Here is a 16,287-nt window from a genome sequence, read left to right as displayed (position 1 = left end):
GCCAACTCAGCAGCAGCCCCGCGCCCCCGCCCGCTCCCCGGAGCCCCCAGGGCACGCGCGCCAGCCTTGGGGCGACTCAGGCGACCTGTGCGCCCCGCGAGTCCGGTGCCGGGCTCCCCCGGATGCTCCGCGCGCCGCGGGCCCTCGGCGCCCAACTTCGCAAACTTTGGGACCGGGGGCCCATGTTGGGTGGCGGAGGCCCGGGCGGGGATGGACCACTCCCTCGCCCTTTCCCTGGCAATCCAAGTTGTCTTCAGCCCCGGGAGCCCCCAGGGCCCCCAATCTGCAGCCCCATCCCCTCTCCCACCATTAAAAACCACCTCGGGGGCCCGCGATGGAGGCCAGGCGCGGGCCGGGGGTGAGGGACCAGGTCCCCGGCGCCGCCCCCGCACCAGCCGGGGGCCCAGCAGCCACCTTGGCCGAAGCGCGCCGCAGCCCCCCGACTCCTCCCGCCGACTACCCGGCTCCTTTGTTGCTCTAGCTCGCTAGGCTTTCTGGAATGCACGGGCCTCCTTGAGCCAAGCCCGGCCCCCCCTCCGCCACGGCTGGGGGAGGGACTGGCAGAGAGAGGGAAGAGGAGGGGAGGAGGAGAGAGAGGAGGAGCACCAGCTTCAGGGACCCGGGCGCGCAGCTGGGCCCGGGCCCGGGGCTCTGACCCAGCTTGCGCCCGGCCTGGAGGTAGGTGGAAATCGTGTCCGGAGCTGCGCCGAAACTCAGCGGGCACCTGGATTCACCCGAGGATCGTTCGACACTAGGTCTTCTGCAGGGAATGGACTCTTCTGGTTTAGGGTGGGAGAGACAGGAGATGCCTGGAGTCAGCGGAAACCTCTATCTACATCACGCCCCATCCCCAACGCGCCAATCTTTTCTGCTTTGGGTTAGATCTTTCCGCTTGTCCCGTAGCCCCATGGAGGAAAAAACCAGGTATTGGGTTCCTGCTTGTCCAAATCCTTCCATCTCGGGACCTGCGTGAGAAATGACCTCAGAGTCACTCAGGCAGCTGCCCCACTGCTGCTACCTGTGGATGCAGGTGTCTGAAAACCAAACGTGCCGACGTCAAGCCTTTATTGCTACAAATGTGTGAAACCTGAATTGTGGTTTCCAACGACTAGCCCTGGCATGTCTTTGTTTGGGTCCAAAAGAAGCCAGTCCATCCTTGATGGCCCTTGCTGCTCATACGCTGCCAGAGGGCGTTTCTTCCGCCGCTCTCCTCCCTTACTCTGCTCATTTTGCCTTTCCCCACTCCTTTGCCTCTGCAAGTCACTGCACTTGATTTCAATTTACACCTGGAGCCAGGGGGCCAGCCAGGAGAGTGGACGTGCATTGAGCAACTTTTCTGAGTTGCTGATGGGGCAACACATTAGGGTGGCTTTTCCTGTCTTACTCCCTATCCTGACCTTCAGCCTAGCTGAAATGGACTAGTTCTGTTAGGGTTGGCCATTTATGAGCAAATTAGCAATTGCACTTCAGCTACCATCCTCAATTGAGAGAGAGAGGGGGGGGGGGGGACTTTAATTCTATTTAGCAAGTCCTTCTGAAATCCTAGGATGTACACAGCACTGTGATAAGCATGACATCCTCACATGTGCATGTTACTATGGTGACAAGCTTGCCGTCAAGAAATAGTAATATGACATCACAGCAAAGTCTCCTGTTCCAGGGCAGGGACCTTATTCTATTTTCTGTATCCACAAAGCATCCAGTGCAGTAGGACGTGCATATTGATCACTCAAAAATAAGCTGCCTAAGTGAGGTGTACAATGAGATGAGTATGCTGTAGGAATTCATAGCAGGGAGAGTGGGTAGAAGTCGAGGAGGTGGGATTTGACTCCAGCCCTGAAATGGGAGTAAGAGGAGTTAGAAAAGTACAGGTGAGTGGAGCTGGCATTACAAGTGGAGGAAAATATGACTATGGCTCAGAGCATGACTGGCCTGGCAATCAGGACATAGTAAGAGATAAACAGAGAAACTGATTGGCAAGAAAACTTGAATAATATACAGAAGAATTAAGGTTTAATTCTGTTGGCAATAACAAAACAGTGCAAGCCCGGCTGGTGTGGTTCAGAGGTAGAGCTTATGAACCAGGAAATCGCGGTGGATTCCCAGTCAGGGCAACATGCTCTATCCCCAATGGGGGGCGTGAAGGAGGCAGCCAATCAATGATTCTCTCTCATCATTGATGTTTCCATCTCTCCTCCCTTCCTCTCTCTGAAATCAATAAAAAATATTAAAAGAAAACTGCAAAGTTCTGATCAGAGTGATATGTTTAAGGACATTAGTCAGGCGACGTGAGGACGGTATGAAGGCGAGAGGCTGGGCCATTGTGAAGGAAGCTGCTGGTGATTTATGGAATAGACTGTCATCAGGGCATAACATTCCCACTGGAAAAATAATTTGAAACATTGTGACCTACTTCCATTATTTTTTCTGTGATGCAAATGAAATGACTTTTATAACATGTCCAAGGTCTGGGCCACAGAGAAAGTGATCTGATATCATACTGATGTTTTGCTTTGTGAACTTTCTCCACGTGTTTTTCAATCTGGTTGTTACTGTGGTAGCTTTGAAGTCCTGTGAAATTTTCTCAATATTCTGTGTATTAGGGAGGAACCTACATAAATGCTTACCTCTCTGCCTAAAAATTCTTCAAGTATGAAGGCTCTATCATTCCTTGTCTGGTATTTCTTGGGAAATATGAGGAATAATCACATAATTGTACTGGAGATAAAAGAGAGTGAAGTGAGAAGATCCTAAGATGGTGTCTTATGGCCAAAATGTTCTTCACTTCAAAAGGAAAGAGAAGGTATTCTAAGTCTCTCTCTCTCTCTCTCTCTCTCTCTCTCTCTCTCTCTCTCTCTCTCATACACTTGTGTGCTCTAGGCTTCTTGCTGGCCTACCCAAAGGCCAGCAGGAAGGCAGATTGAGAACATTCTCATCGTACTGTCTATAGCTACTGGGCCAGGTTCCCATCAGTGGCAGCTGCAATAGCCATGGCTGCACATTTAAAATGTCTGTTTCCTTAGAAACAGAAGGAAGCAGTTTCAGGTTTGGGAAGGAAGGAAAGTGTTCAGCAGAGACCAGGGAGGAGAGAATGTCTTGGTGGTTCCTGAATGGCACTCAGAGTCCTGGAGAAAGCTGAGCCCTCCTGCAGGCATAACAAGACTGCCAGTGTGTTTTAGAGACTCTTCAAAGTGATTTGTCAGTCCTAGTCTTCAAACTCATGGAAGGCTGCAAAGTGCTTCTCTCCTGATCCTGAGCCACCTCCCTACCCAGTTCCTCAAGAGTCTTTTTTTTTTTTTAATATATTTTATTGATTTTTTTTACAGAGAGGAAGGGAGAGGGCTAGAGAGTTAGAAACATCAATGAGAGAGAAGCATCGATTAGCTGCCTCCTGCACACTCCCTACTGGGGTTTTGCCCGCAACCAATGTACATGCCCTTGACCGGAATTGAACCTGGGACCCTTCAGTCTGCAGGCCAACGCTCTATCCACTGAGCCAAACCGGTCAGGGCAAGAGTCTTAACACATGTCATAACATGGTCCTTTTGTCAGGGCCAGGAGAAGCTGTCGTGTATCGACAACCTATTACAGTACTTGATTTGCTACAAGTAGCTTCTTGATTTCTGAGTCATTCTCATAATATATGTTGGCATTTTGAAGTCACACATTCAGTGTTGGCTCTTTGTGATTTGCCTCTGGAATTTCCACTCAGAAAGAATGAACATGAAAGTATCTGTGGGATATCCATGTGTATCCTTGAGGCCTTGGTTGCTTCCTTATGGTTCAGTTGACACACTGGTTAGAATTTGGAGCATAATTGTTGTCAGTTATTTCTTTTCCTGGTGTTTCTTATTTTGCAACTAAGAGCATCAAGTCAGAAGGAATGGGCAAAATGGGGAAGGGACTAGATAAGCTACCTCTTCAGAGAGGCAGCACAATATATTTGGAGTTAGAGATAAGTTGGGCCTTACTAGCCAAGAACCTTTGAGCAACTTGTTCTAAGTCCCTATTTCTTCTTCCTTTACAAAAATCAGATGTTATCCATTGTGTTCCTATATACCAGCAATGAACAACCTGAAAATGTAATTAATATGGAAATGCCGTTTATAAGGCATACAAGAGAATTAAATACTTAGGGGGAAAATCTAATCAAGGAAATGAAAACTTATACACTTAAAACTACAAAACATTGCTGAAAGAAAATTTAAAATACCTAAATAAGTCGAAAGACATTCTGTGTTCATGGATGGAAGACTTAACATTGTTAAGATGTCAATACTACCCAAAGTAATCTGTAGAGCCACCTCAATTCCTATTAAAATTCCAACAGCCTTCTTCACAGAAATGGAACAGTTGATCTCAAATACATATAGAACTGCAAGGGGCCCTGAATAGCCAAAACAATCTTTTTAAAAAATATATGTTTTTATTGATTTTTAGAGAGAGAGGAAGGGAGAGGGATAGAGAGATAGGAACATTGATAAGAGAGAAACATCATCGGTTGGTTTCCTCCTGAACAACCCCTACTGGGGATTGAGCCTGCTACTGGGGCATGTGCCCTGGCGGGGAATCAAACCAGTGACTTCTTGGTTCATGGGTCGACACTCATGCCTCGCCACACTGGCCAGGGCATAGTCAAAACAATCTTGAAAAAGAGTAATGAAATAGGAAGACCACACGTCCTGATTTTGAAACCTACTATAAAGCTGCTGTAATTAAAACTATGATACTGGCATAAAGACAGACATATAAACCAATAGAATAGAATAGAAAGCCTAAAAATAAACCCTTACATATATGGCCAATTGACTTTTTACAAGGTGCAAAGACCATTTAATTGAAAAGAATGTCTTTTAAACAAATAGTGATAGGAAAACTAGGTATTTATATGTAAAAGAATGAAGTTGTACACTTACCTTACCCAATATACAAAAAATTAACTCAAACTGAATCAAAGACCTAAGTTTAAGAGCTAATACTATAAAATTCTTAGAAGAAAACATTCAGGAAAAATATGCATAGCATTGGATTTGGCAACAATTTCATGACTATGACACCAGAAGCACAAGCAATTAAAAAAACAGATTAATTGGACTTCTTCAAAAGTAAGAACTTTTGTGCATTAAAGGATACAGTTTAAAAAAAGACAACCAATAAAATGGGAGAAAATATTTGCAAATCATATGTCTTATAAGGAATTAATATCCAGAATATATAAAGAATTCCTACAACTCAACAACAAAACAAACAACCCAATTTAAAAGGGGCAAAGATTTGCTAAATGGTTAGAATGTTGGCCCACACACTGAAGCATTGCAGGTTTGATTCCCTCCCTCCCATTCTCTCTCAAAATTAATGGAAAAAACATCCTCAGGTGAGGAATAACAATAAATAAATAAATAAATAAGCAAGCAAAGACTTGAATAGATATTTCTCTTAAGAAGATATACAAATGGCCAAAGACACATGAAAAAAATCCTCAACATCATAAGTCATTAGGGAAATGCAATCAAAACCACTATGTGATACAACTTCACAACTACTAGGGTGGCTATTAAAAAAAACATGAAAAATAAGTGTTAGCAACAATGTGAAGAAATTGGAAATCTGTGCATTGCTGCTACAAATGCAAAATGGTGCAACTTTGTGGAAAACTTTGGTGGTTTCTCAAAAGTCTAAATGCAGAACTACCATATGACTTAGCAATTCCACTTCTAGGTATATGTCCAAAAGAACTGACAGCAGGAATTCAGAAAGTTGTACACTAATGTTCATAGCAGCACTATTCACAATTGCCAAAAGGTAGAAACAACCAAAGTGCCCCTCAATACATGAATGGGTGAACAAAATGTAGCCTATACATACAAGGGAATATTATTCAGCATTTTGATACAGTGTACAGTATGATGGATCTTGAAAACATGCTTAGTGACATAAGCCAAATACAAAAGGACAAATATTGAATGATTCTGCTTCTATGAGCTATCTAGAATAGGCAAATTCATAGATACAGAAAATAGAATATAGTTTACTAGGGGTAAAGTGGAGGGAAGAAAGGGTTGTTGTTTAATGGTATAGAGTCGTGGTCGGCAAACCACGGCTCGTGAGCCACATGCGGCTCTTTGGCCCCTTGAGCGTGGCTCTCCCACAAAATACTACGTGCGGGCGCGCATACACAGTGTGATTGAAACGTCGTGGCCCATGCACAGAAGTCGGTATTTTGTGGAAGAGCCATGCTCAAGGGGCCAAAGAGCCGCATGTGGCTCGCAAACCGCAGTTCGCCAAGCCGCAGTTTGCCGACCACTGGACTACTATAGAGCTTTTGTTGGGGAGATGAAAAAAAGTTTGGGGTCTAGTGATGGTTACACAACATTGTACATGTATTTAATGCCACTGAATTGTAAATTCACAAATGGTTAAAATGATAACTAGCATGCTATATGTTATGTATACTTTTCTTCATTAAAAAAGAGAGAGAGAGAACCCTGGCCAGGTGACTCAGTTGATTGGAGCATCATCTCATACACCAAAAGGTTTCTCGTTCAATCCCCAGTCAAGGCGCATGCAGGAAGCAATGGATCAATATTTCCCTCTCACATGGATGTTTCTCTTTCTCTCCCTCCCTCTCTCTTTCCCTCCCTCTCTCGCTCTAAAAAACCAATAAAAACATATCCTCAGGTGAGGATTAATTTATAAAAAAGAGAGAACCCTGGCCGGTGTTCTCAGTGGTTAGAGCAGGGGTGGGCAAACTTTTTGACTCGAGGGCCACAATGGGTTCTTAAACTGGACCGGAGGGCCGGAACAAAAGCATGGATGGAGTGTTTGTGTGAACTAATATAAATTCAAAGTAAACATCATTACATAAAAGGGTACGGTCTTTTTTTTCTATAGTTTTATTCATTTCAAACGGGCCGGATCCGGCCCGCGGGCCGTAGTTTGCCCACGGCTGGGTTAGAGCGTCAGTCCACACACAGAAGAGTGGTGGATTCTTCTACTCTCTCTAAAAATCAATGGAAAAATATCCTCAGGTGAGGATAAACCAAAAAGAGAAAGAGAGGAGAAAGAAGGGGGGGGGGAGGAGAGAGAGAGAGAGAGAGAGAGAGAGAGAGAGAGAGAGAGAGAGAAGCATATTAGTATTTAGCTGAAAGGAATCTAATGAGGATTAATATTAACATGAGAAATCTTGGTCCTTAAATGCTTAATAACTGTCAATTTCGCTTCCCTTATTTTATCTCTGACATCTTTCCCATGGTGCCATTATAATAATTCCTGGAAGCCCAACTAGTAGCCAACATTGTAGAAATGTGTCTGTTTGAGGAAAAGTAATCTTCCCCCATTCCAGTCTATGACATCAGATTTTAGTCTTTCTGGTTCTGTTCTGTACTGCAGAGCACAGTTTTCCTCTCCTCAGTAAATGGCACCATCATTTCCTTTACCCAGCCGCACTGGCTAGGAACCTTGGGGTCATCTTTGATTCCCCTCTTTCTCGAACATCTCACACGCAGGCCATCAGCTAACCCTGTCACTCCAACTATTCCTCATCACCTCCACAGCTACCAACCTGGTCTGAGTTACTGTCATCTGTCACCTGGGCCACTCCAAGAGCTCCCTAACAGAGCTCTCTGTTTCCCCTTATCCTCCCACAGCCTATTCTCCAGCCAGGTGCTGGGGTGATCCTTTTAAAAGGTCATATCATATCATTCCTGCGCCCAAAACTCTCCGATGGTATCTCATAACACTTAGAGTAAATCTTCAAGATCTCATCAGGACTTTATAAAGGCCCTGACAACCCCTAGCAACCTCCTGGATCTCATTTGGTGCGACTCTTTTTCTAGCTCATTCCATCTCAGACATGCAGTTCCTTTTGCTGATCCTTACACACACCAACAAGCTCATGCCTCAGGATCTTTGCACTCGTTCTCAAGTTAACTAAAATCTCGGTTCAACTATCTCTCCTCAAGAAGGCATCCCTTACAAATTGCTCCAAAGACAACTAAATATTTAAGTTTAAATCTAACAAAAATATGAACATGATCTATACGATGAAAATTATTCAATGCTGATGAAAGTGATAAAAGACAACCTAAATCCTTGGAGAGACACACTGTGTTCATGGATTGGAAGATTCAATGTAGTGAAGATGTCAATTTCCTATAAATTGATTCTCTAAACCTCTCAGTTTAACAGAATTCCTATCAAAATCTCAGCAAGTTTCTCTGTAGACATAGACAAGTTTATGCTAAAATTTATTTGGAAAGTGAAAGGCACTAGTATAGACAACATAATTTTTGGAAACAAAGAATAAAGTGGGAGAAATCACTTCTCAATATTAAGGCTTACTAAATAGCTACAGTAATCAAGACAGTGTGGTACTGGCAGAAAGATCCACACATTGATCAGTGGAACAGAATAGGCCCCCTAGAAATATGACCACAAATATGCCTAATGTCTTTTGACAGAGTAGCAAAAGAAATTCAATGGAGAGATAACCTTTTCAATAAATGATGTTGGAGCAATTAGACATCCATCAGCAAAACTTGTGAAACTCAACCTAAATTTGACACCTTATACAAAAATTAACTCAAAATGAATCATGGACTTACTAGTACATGTAAACAAAAACTATAAAACTTCCAGGAAAGAATACAGGAGAAAATTTTCAGAACCTATATGACTAGACAAAGAGTTCTTAGACTTGACACCAAAAGAATGACCTACAAGAGGGAAAATAGATAAATTGTACCTCATCAGAATTTTTAAAAACTTTAGCTCTGCAAAAGTCACTATTAAGAAAATGAAAAGATAAATTACAGACTGGGGGAAAGTATTTACAAAGCACATATCTGACAAAGGTCTAATATCTGGAACATATAAAGAACTCTCAAAACCAGTAATATGAAAACAAACAATACAATTAGAAAATGGGCAAAAACATGCAGACACTTCACCAAAGAGATTATAGAGGTGGCAAATAATACATGAAAATATATTCAACATCATTAGTCATTAGAGAAATGTAAATCAAACCGCAACGAGATATCCCAACACACTTATCAAAATGGTTGAAATGAAAAACAGTGATTAACACCAAATGTTGGCAAAGCTATGGAGAAACTGAATCACTCATATATCGTTGGGGAATGTAAATGACAGTTATTCTAGAAAATAGTTTGTTAGTTTCTGAAACAAAACAAAACCATACATATGCTTACCATACAACCCAGCAATCACACTTCTGGGCATTTAGCCAAGATAAATGAAGACTTATTTTCACACAGGAAGTTGTACACAAATATTCATAGCAGTTTTATTTGTCATCGCTCAAAACTTGAAACTCACCAAATATCTTTTTATGGGTGAATGGTTAAGCAAACTGTGGTACATCCATACCATGGAATACTACTGAGAAATACAAAGGAACAAACCATTGGTTCACCTGACTTGGATGGATCTTAAGGGAATTATGCTGAGTGAAAAAACCAATCTTTACGATTCTATTGATATGACGTTTATGAAATAACCTAATTATAGAGATACAGATCTAGTGGTTTCCAGGGGTTATTGATAGTGAGGAGGGATGGATGTGGCTTTAAAGAGATGTGGCTAACAATGACATCTCTTGTATTTATACAGTTGAGTATTTTTTTGTCATAGCTTTATTGAGTATAATTCATAGCAGTTCAGTACCTTGATTGTAATGATGATTACACAAGGCTACAAGTATGATAAAATTACACAGAGCTATGCACACATACTCAAATGAGTGCATTTATAACTGGTGATGTCAATTCCTTGATTTTGATATTTTATTATAATTGGGGAAAAAAATCTTAACATTAGGGGATATTAGGAAAAATGTGTGGGGCTTCCCTGTATATTTGTTTGCAACCTCCTGGGAGTCTAAAATTATTTTAAAATTATTTTTAAAATTTAAGGCATTTTAAAAAACTGCCTCACCCAAAATAGCACCTCTTCTGTCACTCTCTACTTTCATAGCTTGCTTTATTTTTCTTCAAATACTTTATTTCCACCTGACAAAATAATGTATGTATAAGGTATAACGTATTTTGCATAAATCTGTCTCTTCCAGTACACTTAGGAAGACAGGAAGTTGTTGTGTTCTCCACGTACCTTGTTGAGTGAATACGTGAACCTGCCTTCCTATAGATGTACATTTCATTTAGTGTGTATATGCGTAAATTAGCCTTTACAGCTTGCCAGAAACAACACCTTTATCAAGGTATCTACCCCAGACTCTCCATTCAGAAGAATTTCAATTGCCTTTTTTTCAGTAAGAACATTTTAATACGTGCAATTCTCTAGCAGGGACTTTTATCTCATTCTATTCCTTCCTTCCTGGCTCCAATCAGGCCTTTGGGAGTATGTCCTCATTTAGTGTCTTTCTGGGATAGTTAAACCTTCAACTATAAGAAGGCAGCAAAATAAAGGTCTTTGAATCTGACAGATTTGACCTCATGTTCTTCATAAAGACCTTTAGGAGGCCAAAGCTTCAGAGTGAGTTGTTCAAATAGAATGAAACAACTTTATAAGAAAAAGAAACAGTGCAAAGAAACATCATTAAACTCTCAGCCATCTATCATATTACAACTGGTCATGATAAATTTTATTGTGCATCTGTGGGAGGCAAAATAATAGGTCCTAAAGATGTCCATGTCCTAATCCCCAGGACCTGTGAATATGAGACCTCACATTGCAAAAGGGACTTTGCAGATGGAAGTGATTAAGATTAAGGAACTTGAATAATATTCTCCGTATTTTATCTCCAGTCTGTAACTAAACTTTCCCACTATTCTCCTAAAAAGTCACCATTCCATTTAGTCCAGTATCTACATTATAATGCTCATACACCAAGAATATTGGACATCATGGCATATCTTTTCTCACTCCTTACAATTGATCAAAATAATACCCTGCTCAAATGCTGATAAAACGTAAGTCACTGTAGTGATTCCTCATAATATTGTTCTCCATTTGTTTGTTTACTGGCCTGGGATGCTCTTCCATAAAGAAGAAGGAAAAAAAAAAAGATTAAGGACCTTGAAATGGGGAAATCAGCCTGGATTATGCAGATGGATCCAATCTAATCACAGGAGTCTTCACAAACAGCCAACCTTTCCTGTCTGCAGAGAACTAGAGATGCTGTTGTGAGAAGAACTTGACCTGCTGTTGCTGTCTTCAAAGATGGAAGGAAGGGGCTTGAAGAAGCTGGAAAATTCAAGGAAAGACTCTCTCCTGGAACCTCCAGAAAGGAATGCAGCCCTGCCAACATCTTGATTTTATTTATTTACTAGAGGCCTGGTGCACAGATTCGTCTAGGGCAGGGGTCCTCAAACTTTTTAACAGGGGGCCAGTTCACTGTCCCTCAGACTATTGGAGGGCTGGACTATAGTTTAAAAAAAAACTATGAACAAATTCCTATGCACACTGCACATATCTTATTTTGAAGTAAAAAAAACAAAACGGGAACAAATACAATATTTGTATTTGCATGTGGCCCGCGGGCCATAGTTTGAGGACCCCTGGTCCAGGGAGTGTCCAGCCCATCTGGCCCAGTCCCAATTGGCTGGACTCCAGCAGCAAGCTAACCTACCAGTCGGAGCATCTGCCCCCTGGTGGTCAGTGCACATCATAGCGACTGGTCAAATGGTCAAATGAATGGTTGGATCCTTAGCATATTAGGCTTTTATTATATAGGATTATTTATTTTGTTAATCCTCACCTGAAATATTTTTCCATTTATTTTTAGGGAGGCTGGAAGGGAGGGGAAGACACAGAGAGAAACATCAATGTGTCTGATGTGAGAGAGACACATGAATTGGTTGCCACACCCCAACTGGGGCCTGGGATGAAGCCTGCAACTGAGATACATGCCCTTGTCAGGAATGGAACCCATGACCCTTTAGTCCTCCAGCTGAGGCTCTATCCACTGAGCCAAACCGGCTAGGGCCAATACCTTGATGTTAGCCCAGTGAGACCCACAGCAGTCTCCTGACTCGTAGAACTATATAATAGTAAATTTGTGTTGTCTTAAGTACTAAGTTTGTGGTGAGTTGTTACAGCAGCAATGGGAAACTAATATAGTATCTTACTCTGTTTATAGCTTTTCTATTAACTTTGCTTATAAGCCACAGAAACCAAGTTGAGCTTCCTAAGCAAACAAAGCAAGCTTCTCTATAAGAAGTGTCCCAGGGGGCCCAAGTCAGCACAGCTGTAGAACTGCAAAAAGGTAGGACCATAGTGAAAGCTGCCACCAGAACTACCCTTCCTCTATCCCTTTTGTCTCTGCCTCCCGATGCTCTGTTCCCTTCTGCTTTCTGTAAACAGACCTTCTCTGCTACTTAGTCCATAGGTGTGAGAAAGCTGAGCCTCAGCCTCCCCTTGTCCTCTCTTTCTTCATCAGACCAGTCAGCCCAGGCTGTGACTAGAATCTCATTCTCAATTCTGAAGTCCCAGAGAAGAAAGTGTTTGGCAGGATGGGCTAGATGCCCATTATGGGTTGAATTGGCCACCCCCCCCCCCAAAAAAAAGATATGTTGAACCCCTAATCCCTTAGGACCTCAGATGTGACCTTATTTGGAAACAGGGTCATTGCAGATGTAATGAGTTAAAATGAGGTCATACTAGAGTAGAAAGGGCCCTTATCTATATATATAAAACCCTAATATGCAAATAGACCAAACGGTGGAACAACCGAACAACTGGTCGCTATGACATGCGCTGACCACCAGGGGGCATGCGCGGAACATGGTGGGCATCGGCAGCAGGTGGCAGAACGAGGAATGTGGTAGGCATCAGCTGCAGCGAGATGATGGAGTTGGTGAGCAGGGGCACCACACCAAGGTGGGGTGCTGGTTGATGTCATCGGGGCGAGCCTCTGGTGGTTACTGAAAATTCTTTGCTCTCGTGTGGTCTGGCCCAGAACTCATACCTGCTGCCGGCGCTGGAGCTGCCACTTGCACCCACTGCCAGCACATGGCGCCGGCCCCAATTGCTTGGGTCCGTCCCCGGGTGTGAGCAGCGGCTGCCGGCCCCAATTGCCTCTGAGGGCTTCTCCAGCTCCCCCTGCTCCTGAGGGGCTATGGGGGCAGCAGCCGCCACTCACACCTGCTGACAGTGCTGGACCCCCTCACACCCGCTGCTGACACGGGACCCAATCTCAGTGGGTGCGAGTGGGGCCATCGCCATCAGTGGGTGGGAGCGGTGGCAGCGGGAGCGGGTCTGCTGGCAGACAGGGAACTGGGGGCTTCGGTGAAAGGGGCTGGGCAGGGGCACGGAGGATGAGTTGAGACCCGCCCCTGTGCCCACCGCAGCCTTGCGGCCCACAGTTCCTTTCAAGGTGCACAAATTCGTACACTGGGCCCCTAGTTTTTTATAACTTGTGTCTTTATAAGAAAAAATTAGTACACAGACACAGAGGTAAGATAGCCAGGTGAAGATAAAGGCAGAGATTGCAGATAGCTGCCATAACCCAAGGAATGTCCAGAGCTACCAGAAGCTGAAAGGGGTAAGGAAGAATCCTCCACTAGAGGCACCAGAAGGAGCATGGCCCTACCAATACCTTGATTTTGGACTTCTGGGCTCCAGAACTGTGAGACAATAGTTTCTGTTGTTTTAAGCCACCCAGTTTGTGGTACTTTGTCACAGTAGCTCTAGGAAACTAATATAGTGCCCAAGCTTGATCCAGTCAGTTATGTCTAGGAGACCACGCCTTGTAGTACAGATATGGCTTCTCAAGACTCACCCCTATGGCTTGAGGAGTAGGGTGCCAGTTTCCAAAAAAGGAAGAATCATTGTGAGCTAGGCAGATGCACTGAAAACTGTCTACTACAACTCCCTACAGCTAGGACAAATATGATCTTCTGACTCGTTTTTGTTTGTTTTGCATGAAAATATTTAATTATTTTACCCTCTGGAAAGCATTTCAGTGTATGAGGTGAGAGATATGAATCTAAGTTACTTCTTTTCCATAGCATAATTAGCGTAGTCCATTTGCCCTAACACCTGTGTATTGGTGTACTGATAATTGAAAACATTTCTGGAATCTATGCTATTCCATTCATCTGATTGAACTACCAACCTGAGTTCTAGAGCATGGTTATCGCTTGCTTAACTCCCTCCTCTAAGTGTTTTATCTATGGATGAAACATCTAATTACTCAACTTAATTTTAGGGGGTCGGGGCTCTCACAATGTTTCTAACCACTTTAGATGAATGGATCAGGAGAACTCTTCTGGCGGAAGAAGGTGTGCCCTTTCCGTGTTCCTGTTTTGAAACTAGTCCCTGACATTGTAACATATCTGGTCTTAGAGATGGGACAAGCCAGTAAGCACCCAATAAATATTAAGTAATTATTAGAACAAAGGCCAGATAACACCTACCGCAAACTCTGCTAGTATCCAACAATTGCTCATTCCTACCTCTCGCCACCTTAAGTCATGCATGCGAGTGAGAAAGGGATGTGGTAAGCTAAGTAATGGCCACCCCAAAATGTCCATGTCCTAAACCCTGAAACCTCCTGGGTATATTACCTTGCATGGTAAAAGGGACTTTATCAATGTGGTTAAAATAAGAATCTTAAAATGGGAAGATTATTCTGGATAATCTGGGTGGGCCCAATATAATCATCATGGTCTTATCAGGGCACATGGGAGAGTCAGAGAGAAAAAGGAGATGTGACCATAGAAGCAGAAGTTGGAGTGATGTTCTTTGAAAGATGGAAAATGGGGCCAGGAATGCAAGTGGCTTCTAGAAGTAGAAAAATGGATCCTCTAGAGGCCTCAGAAGGAACTCAGTTCTGCTCATTCCTTGCCTTAGCCCAGAGAAACCCATTTTGAATTCTGACTTCCAGAACTGTAAGATAACGAATTTGTGCTGTTTTAAGCCACTGAATTTGTGGTACTTTGTTACAGCAGCAACAGAAAACGAATACAGAGGGAATCAGAATTTGATTGAACATTCTGCAAAACTGGCCCTCCTGGACTCCAGTCCTTGTTTAAATTGTAGGGTTTGAGGCCCACAGAACCTAGTGGTACCTTTCTTGCCATGCCACTCCATCCAGATTTTCACCATCCTTTAAGTCAGCGGTCGCCAACCTTGCGGACCTCACGGACCACCAGTGGTCCTGGGACCACCGGTTGGCGACCACTGCTGTAAGTCTTTTCTCTCCATTTCTGCCCATCCAGCCTGATATCCACTACTCCAACAATCTTCTTCTTTGAACCTAGACTTAATAGCTGTTCTAAAATACTAGTGTTCACCCCACATACTTGAAACTGGGGTTATTAGAAACATGGAAATTCAGGGAGCAAATTAAGGTGAAACATGAAATAACAGAAATAATGAAAAAAAGTCTTTTTAACACATTGTTTGCGGGTAGTTTTTATCACGCGCTAACAGGTGGCGAGGGCCATTTTTGCTAATTTTTTGCGTAAATGGCAACGTTCAGTAAAATTACGATAACTTTAGTTTACGTATTTATACGTTACCCGCATTCTACCGCTAGTCTATAAAAAACGTATTAATACGTGTCCCGTGCTCTACTACACTGGTAGAACGTATAAATACGTAAAACGTGTAAACACGTTTCCCGCATACAATGTGTTAAAATTGGGGCAATTTTTCCCCCTCCCAGTATCAGGCCAAAGAGAAAGCTAGAGAGATACTGATACCAGAGACACTGAGGAGCAAATCTAGCTAGAAACATTGAACCACACTACAAGCTTCTGAACATTTGCTCAGATTGTTTTAAGACCTGGGGCTTGGGCAGAAATTCCCGACCTTTTGTCCAAGCCCAGAAGCCTAGATACCGAGAGACAATAGAGATTTAAGTAAAAATGCAGCTTGGAGTTTAAGAAATCTGGATTTGAATACTGGTTCTGTGGACCACCGTTTTTCTTTTTTTCTTTTCCTCCCTCCCTCCCTCCCTCCCTCCCTCCCTCCCTCCCTCCCTTCTTTTCTATCAAAAATAGGTCTTTACTGATTTCAGAGAAAGGAAGGGAGGAGAGGGAGATAGAAACATCAATGAGAGAGAAACATCAATCTGCATGTGCCCTGACCTGAGAATCAAATGGGCGACCTCCTGGTGCCACACCAGCCGGCCGTGGACCGGTTTTTGGTCTCTTTCTCCACGAGGCCCTAAAAGACCCTCCTGTCAGGTGAGCTCACCAAAAGGCAGTGAGCTGGGAAGATGTATCACTCCAACTCCTAACCCAAAACACGGATTTCTGGATCTGTGTCACCAAAAGAAGAAAAAGTAGTCTCTGGTAC

Source organism: Myotis nattereri (assembly GCF_964212035.1).
Source record: "Myotis nattereri genome assembly, chromosome: 11".
Lineage (NCBI taxonomy): Eukaryota > Metazoa > Chordata > Mammalia > Chiroptera > Vespertilionidae > Myotis > Myotis nattereri.
The sequence above is the reverse complement of the archived record's forward strand: the minus strand, read 5'-3'. Positions refer to the sequence as shown.